This window comes from Pteropus vampyrus, unplaced genomic scaffold, assembly GCF_000151845.1.
Source record: "Pteropus vampyrus isolate Shadow unplaced genomic scaffold, Pvam_2.0 Scaffold42, whole genome shotgun sequence".
In the NCBI taxonomy this organism is placed as follows: domain Eukaryota; kingdom Metazoa; phylum Chordata; class Mammalia; order Chiroptera; family Pteropodidae; genus Pteropus; species Pteropus vampyrus.
In genome coordinates, this window is record NW_011888823.1 from 8,056,183 (window position 1) to 8,063,454 (window position 7,272).

Here is a 7,272-nt window from a genome sequence, read left to right on the forward strand (position 1 = left end):
CAAGAATTGTGCTTGTTTCTATATCAAGGGAAAATTCATACTTTTTTCACCTTTACGTACTTTCTTTATATTATATAAATTTTAAAAAACTAATTATAAATCAACTGGTTTGTACTTTCTTTACATGTTTTACAAATTTATTATTGGGGTCTTCAAAGTCTCTTACCTTCACTACAAAAGTGTGGTTTATATTAGTTTAACAATTTACTGTAGGACCCCTAAAATCAATGGTTAGTCCTTAATGGTGAGAAAGCAAATAGAAATTATTCAACAGTGCATGTAAGAATCACCTGAAATTGTATGTTATTTTATGAAAACAAAGTGGTTTGTTTGTATATTGCATTTTATAGGTAATAACTAAATAATAGAATTAAAGTCAATTTAGAATAACTTACATATAATCACCTGTTACTCTTCAGTTACTTCATGGACATGCTACCCTTTTTCTGAGTGAGAATTCTCTACTTACAGCATAAAATGCAGAAAGAAAATGTTTTAAACCAAGTTATGGTGATATCTTAAGAGGCCTTTATACAGTATTTTAAAACTAAACATGTGAGTAGCTAAAGAAGTATTATATTTATTAGAATATCACTGTAGTTTTTATATGCCCAAATACTAATTACAGGAAATAAATTTTTAATCTAATAAAATTAAAGGAAATGGACTAATTTCAATTTTTTCTTAAAGAGCTTTTTCTTTCTTTCTTTTTTTTTTTTTTTTTTGGCAGAGCTTGGCTCTGTCTTCAGAGCACAAGTGAAATAAGTATTGTTAGTTAGCCAGTTAAGTTTTTAAGAATACTTTCATCTACTTGTTTATTCACATTGATTTTTTTTTTAAAAAATCAGTTATTTGACAGATTTGCATTTTCTTTTGTGTTGTATAAATACAACCTTGAAAGACATTTCTTTGTATTTTATTCCCTGCTATAAGTATAGAAACATTTTAATTTAGGACCAGTGAATGTTAATGCAAATAGGGAAAGATGTGAATGCTTACTTTAATTCATTTTCCAATGTGACCAGTTTTTCAACTGTTTTTTTTCCTAAAGCCTAAAGTTCTTTATCAATAATATAAAAACCTGAAATGTGTTCAATTTAAATATGATACTAGCATGAGCTTTTCAATATTTTTCATTTTAGTGCTCTTTAAAATTACAAATATTATAGATGATTTTAAAAACTTAGAGAATTATAAATAAATATTAAGTCTTTACTCTTATACAGTCTCAAAAATTGAGTGTGTATCCATTTAGACCTCTTTTATACCTTTACAAACAATATGCTTAAGTATGTATACATTTTGTTATATAAAATTTGTCATTCTCCACATTATTCTATAACTTGCTTTTTCATATAACATTATATAACAAAGATCTACCTTGCATCAAGTTCCTTAAAAAATGGAGCTTAAAGAGAAAGCTGATTTGCTAATTTATTAGCAAGCATAATCCCAGAGAAATTGGAGAGAGTCAGAGAAGAAAGGAGAACAAATATGATGGAATGCATTACTGGGCTGGGTCTGTGAGTGTCACTTGCAACTGACAGTGTAATCTCATAAGCTCTTCTTTCCAAAGACTGTATAAACTACTTCATCTCAGGACAGTTGAAGGAAGAAAAATGTATCTACCATCTCGTTATCTCTCATATGTCAAAAATGTATTCACTGCATAGGGCATTCAGTTCCCCTATAATTCCAGATTGCCACTATGTGAGTGTTAAATGGATCCCCTTGCCACCGATAATTCAACAACAGAAAAGGCCTGAGGCAAAAGGTGCGAGTTTTAATAAGGCCTGAGAAAAGTCAAATGCCACCATAACAGCTGGGACACAGCTTCTATGAAAAGGATCAGCCATGGTGGTACATAATGATGTCTGAAACATGTTTCCTGTGTCTTACAGATATAGCTAGCTCATTCTTTTAAATGGCTGAATAGTATTCCATTGGATGGATGTACTACAATTTATTTAAATAATATCCTAAGAATAATAGTTTTAATGATAATAAGGAGAAAAAGAAATAAGGCGGGGGGTGGGGGTGGGGGTGAAAAGGGCATAACATTGAATCTAAATCTTGGGTTAGACCATGCCAATTAATTCTCTCCATCCAGAATTCCAACCTTTACTTTCTGCTTCCATCTTACTTTCTCAAGATCCTTCTGCTACTTTCTGCTGCTGCTTTTCCAGTGTGATTCTATAATTTGATATTTTTGCACAATCTAGTCCTGCTTTTTGTAACTATTAATTCTGAGCATGGAGAACCTTTGAGAATCAGGGTATTTATACCTATAGGATTTGGATTTTTAACTTTTGATTTGGGTACTTAGAACAGAGAAGGACCAGATTGATTTTCAACAGAAAAAGGCCTAGAAAAAGAAGTTATAGGCATTCCTGTTTGGACTAAAGTGGGAGAGTTTTGGAAGCGTTGTAGGGAAGAATCCAGAAAGATAGTAGGTGTCAGCGATACCAGCCATGAAATCACTGGGGAGTAAAGGGAAAATATGTCATTTTTATACAGCGTCTTTTAAGAGACTTCTACAAAGATCTGAATTACTTTTCAGTGCTTTCTTGCATACAGCACCATGCTCAGGCCAGCCATGGGAAGAGCCAGCGATGTTTGGGGTTTATATGTACAACCTCCCTTAAAAATTAGCTCAGTAACCACATTGGTTTCTGTAGAATACCTGGGCCTTTTCTTCCTCTGTGGCTTCATTTGCAATTGCATAGTTAAAATTACATTTATGTGAACTCCTGGAATCATCTCTGTCTCTTGGAATCGACTCAGTATTTCCTGGCATAAAAATCAAGCCTACCTTTTTTTCTTTTTCCCCCTAAGTAAATATTTAATTATTTTTCAAGTTGATGTTTTAAAAATTTGATTTACTCCCTCTACTGTTTCACTGAAAGTCCACATTTAGTTATTTGTTTTAAACAGTGGACATGCTCATGTCATAAAAGAATGACTGACTCTATTCACTATCAAATGAAAGAATACATCTTGCAGTGGCTAAGCAGATGACCTGTTATTTATAGTTGTTAGCCTGTTCTATGGAGTGATAGAAAATACACAACCTTTGTTCGACATTCAAATTATTTGTGCATGAAGATCAAATGCTGTTTTAACTGTTGTTTACTTTTAGTAAGCACTGTTTCTTGCCTCATAGAAAAGTATCATCTAATAAGAGCATTGTCACTACATAACGATTCAATACTGATACTGTAGGGTAAATTGAAAACATAAAAAAAAAATCCATAAGTTATTTTTATTAGCTAAGCAGCATATCTCCAATGAAAGGATTCCTATCTTTTTGTATCATCTGCTTCACTTTCTCCCTCAAACCACTGGTGCTGTGAACCTTCATTATTATCCTTAGAGCATTCTGGTTGTGTTTAACTCATGAACTGGGTTCCATCCCCAGATGCCTTTGTGCCTATTACTTAAGACTTTAGTGCCTTCTCTAATTCAAATAAAACTATTTACTTTGGGTTTTGTATTTACAACTTTTTTTTTTTTTTTTTTTTTTTTTTTAATGAGCATCCTAAAGCCTTGGTCACTGTTTCTGCAACTAATATTCCATGGCATACTAGTCCTGGCAGATTTCATTTTCAGAAGAGTAAAAAAAAATATACTTTGGTAAATGTTAAAAAATGCTATTTACTATATACTCCTTCCTTGAAAATTACATATATATTTCCAAAATAAAGAATCTGAAAAGTCTCAGTATAAAAACATTTGCTGAACTTTAACCTAGGCATTTCCAAAATTGTATTGAAAACTCAAAAACCATTTACATCTACAAGTTTATTTGCTACACTCTACATTAATGTGATTTTACTAGGTGGCTATCTTTATTACATGACTTTACTCTTAAGGAAACTTACAGAGGACATTAAAGTTGCAAATAACTTTATTGTTCATTTTAAGAACTTTTAGAAAATCCATTTATCTAAATACTCTATTTACCTTCATCAGAGTAAATACCATTTCTCAGGATAATATGGCATCAAAGGAAGGGTAACGCTTCAGGAGTCTCTTTGTAACCATGTCCATGCTGTGTTCACCAATCCTATTATCCCATGAATCTTCTGCAATCTTAATCAAACCCCCACTTTAACCATGCCCCTCAAATCTCATAAATATCTCCCCTTTGGCTTTCCCACTTAGAGATGCTTCTAAAGCTATCAAAGAAGCTATCTTCCTCACCATGATGAGTAATAAACCCAGCTTTGCTTTGTTAACAGAATATTTCAGGGGATCAGCATTTGATAATCTGATCACACAATACTTTTCATGTAAACCTATTTATATCCAGAGGAACCATTGTTTCCAGGAATACACTTGAGGGCATGGAGGCTCAAAGGATTGTGCCAGAAAATTTAGTGCCCAAGAAGGCCTGGATCTGCTCCTGTATGTAGGGTGGGTCTCAAAATTTTATATCTAGAATTTATTTGGAAGAGAACGACCAAGCTAAAAATCTCTGAAATGTCCTCCAATTGAATATGTAAAATATCCACTAACAAATGTAATTTAATAAACCTCATCTTAGCGAGGGCAACTCTTGGTACCATAGCTGTCCGGGACTTCCAGGAAAGCCCAGGTACTTCCAGGCACTTCCCAGTGAATGTACCAGTAACCTGTTCTGCAGGCTTGACATGGGGAGATAGGTCTGGGAGAATATAACTGATGCAGGATATTCCCTCTGTCTCATATCCCCAATTTCCGCAAACAGGGCTACTTGTCATCTGCTGTTTTATCACCTGCTCATGTCCTTTGCTCTCTGCCATGCCCTCCTCCACCCCTGCACCCCTATACTCGTGCACAAGATGAGATGGGCAGAAAACAGAAGACTGATTCATATGTGTTGTGCAATTTTACCATATTTCATGGTTAAAAATTTAAAGATTAAACAGAAATTGTACATCTGTTGTAACTACCTGAACCTCAGTGTTCTCATTTGAACAATGGAGATGTTTGTAACTGTTCAATATTTCAAAGGTTGTTGTAGTGATTAGCATAGAAAAGTACTAAGAATATAAAGCTTCACTAAATGTAAACCATTATTGATATGTAAAGGTGGTTATAGGTATCGGTGCTACTTCATAATAAGGTAGAAGTAATAAGAAAAATAGTCTTGTATTACCCTTGCCACTTTAAATATTTTCACTATATTATTATGGCTTTCAGCAAAATCTTAGTTTAAGGTAACTACTGTCATTTTTGCCTACACGTTCAGCTTTAGTTTTGAATTTAATTCATTCCAACTAGAAAACTACAGCAGTGATCAAAGGCATAATTATAACATATTTATAGCCTATTATTACTGTAACATTCTGAAGTAAAGGGCAAAAATTCCACCCAGTGAACTTGTTCTTCCTGTTACTGACACAAGATTGAGACATTTAAATGCTAAGACATGGATCCCTGAGGCAGAACATAAAATATTTATAATGAAGGGAGTATGGACCAATAAATTTCTGTTATGAATGTTTTTAGCTAGAAGAAATAATAAATAACCTTCTATGGGCAATATTTCAGTTTGCATTTATTGTACCTCATCACATCAGATTTTCAGGAAACAATAATGATTGCATAGTAGGACACTAAATTACTCTCATGTTTAATGAACAATTAAACTGTTAAGCTTTGATTAAGATAAAAGAGCCTCACTAATTTGACTGGGAGATGTAGTTTGCTTGGAAAGGCATAGTTTGTGATAGCATCAATAAAGATATTATAATTTATATAATTTCTATTAAAAAGAGTAATTTCATATATAGGTACACTTTGAAAAAGGTATATAAAACTCAGATTTAGGGAGAAGAAAGGAATAGCTTTTAAATAATAGATTAATTATGTACTTAGAGTGTCTTATGTATAGTCTATTTGAACAGTTTTAAAAAATTGGTACGGGAGATGGCTTAAATTTTATCAGATTATGCATATAGTCATTGCTAGAAGATACTGTGGTACCTGGGAGATAGTTCAGGATCGGGTGTCAGAAGATTAAAATTTAAGTCAGAGTTCTGACTTTGTACCTTACTAGCTGTGTGGCCCTGGGCAAATCATTTATCTTCTTTGGTTCTGTTTCTTTATTTGTGAAGTAAAAGTAAAAAGATATCCGGCATGGTGGTAGTAAAGATGACATGAGATGGCTTATGAGTTTTAGCCTGGGCTCTCCTGGAAGGAGAGCCTGTGAGCAAGTTTTTCATTGGCATTTGTGATCCTGGGAACTAGAAGGAGTGAGGGACCAGCAAGGAGAGTGAGTCAACACCAGCATGAGTTGCCAGGGAGCCACTACTACAAGTGCCTACTTTCTTGATCACAAAGGATACTATCACAAAGCCTTAACATGAAATGTAAGTCAGGACCATCTGTCTAGGGGAAGCGTGAAAGAAGAATATATTTATTCGTTTCCTTCCCCCATCGGTCGCTCATGGGGTATAATATAGGCTGAATTGTATTCCCTCAAAATCCATATATTGAAGGGCTAACCCCCAATATCTTTCAATGTCACTGTATTTGGAGATAGGACCTTTAAAGATGTGATTAAGTTAAAATGATCCAGTCTGACTGGTATCCTTATAAGAAGAGGAAATTTGGACAGAGAGACACCAGGAGTGCATGTACACAGAGGAAAGACCATGTGAGGACATAGCAAGAAGGCAGCTATTTGCAAGCCAAGGAGAGAGGCCTCGGAAGAAACCACATCTGCTGATACCTTGATCTCAGACTTCCAGCCTCAAGACCTGTGGGAAAATAATTTTCTATTGTTTAAGCTACCCAGTCCATGGCATTTTGCTATGGCAGCCCCAGGAAGCTAATACAGGCTGTTAACTTTACCATATTCAGGGTTATACATGTGTGAGTGAAGAGTAGGTTCCCTCCCTGTCCCCACCTTGAAGTTTCAACAGAAAAGCCTTGACTGGCAAGTGAGAGATGGAGTTCTGGGGCCAAGTGCTGTCTGTGGGATGCTGACCAGAGCCATCACAGACCAAGTGGTCACTTTGGTGTCTGGAATAGGATAGATGAGACCAAGAGAATCCAAGGAGGTGCACAGAAGGTATTAATACAGCATGCAAATCATTTTAAAGGTTATTAGTTATTATCAAGGATAAAGCTACTTATTGGTACTTTATGTATTTATATAGAGTTCATTAGGAATATATATGGTTTATGAGCTCATAATCATATTACTAAATTTTGTTTTGAATCATGTTTACGTAGAAGTCTTCTGAGACCAAAGAGAGATAGCCACATATTTCCTCCAGAGAG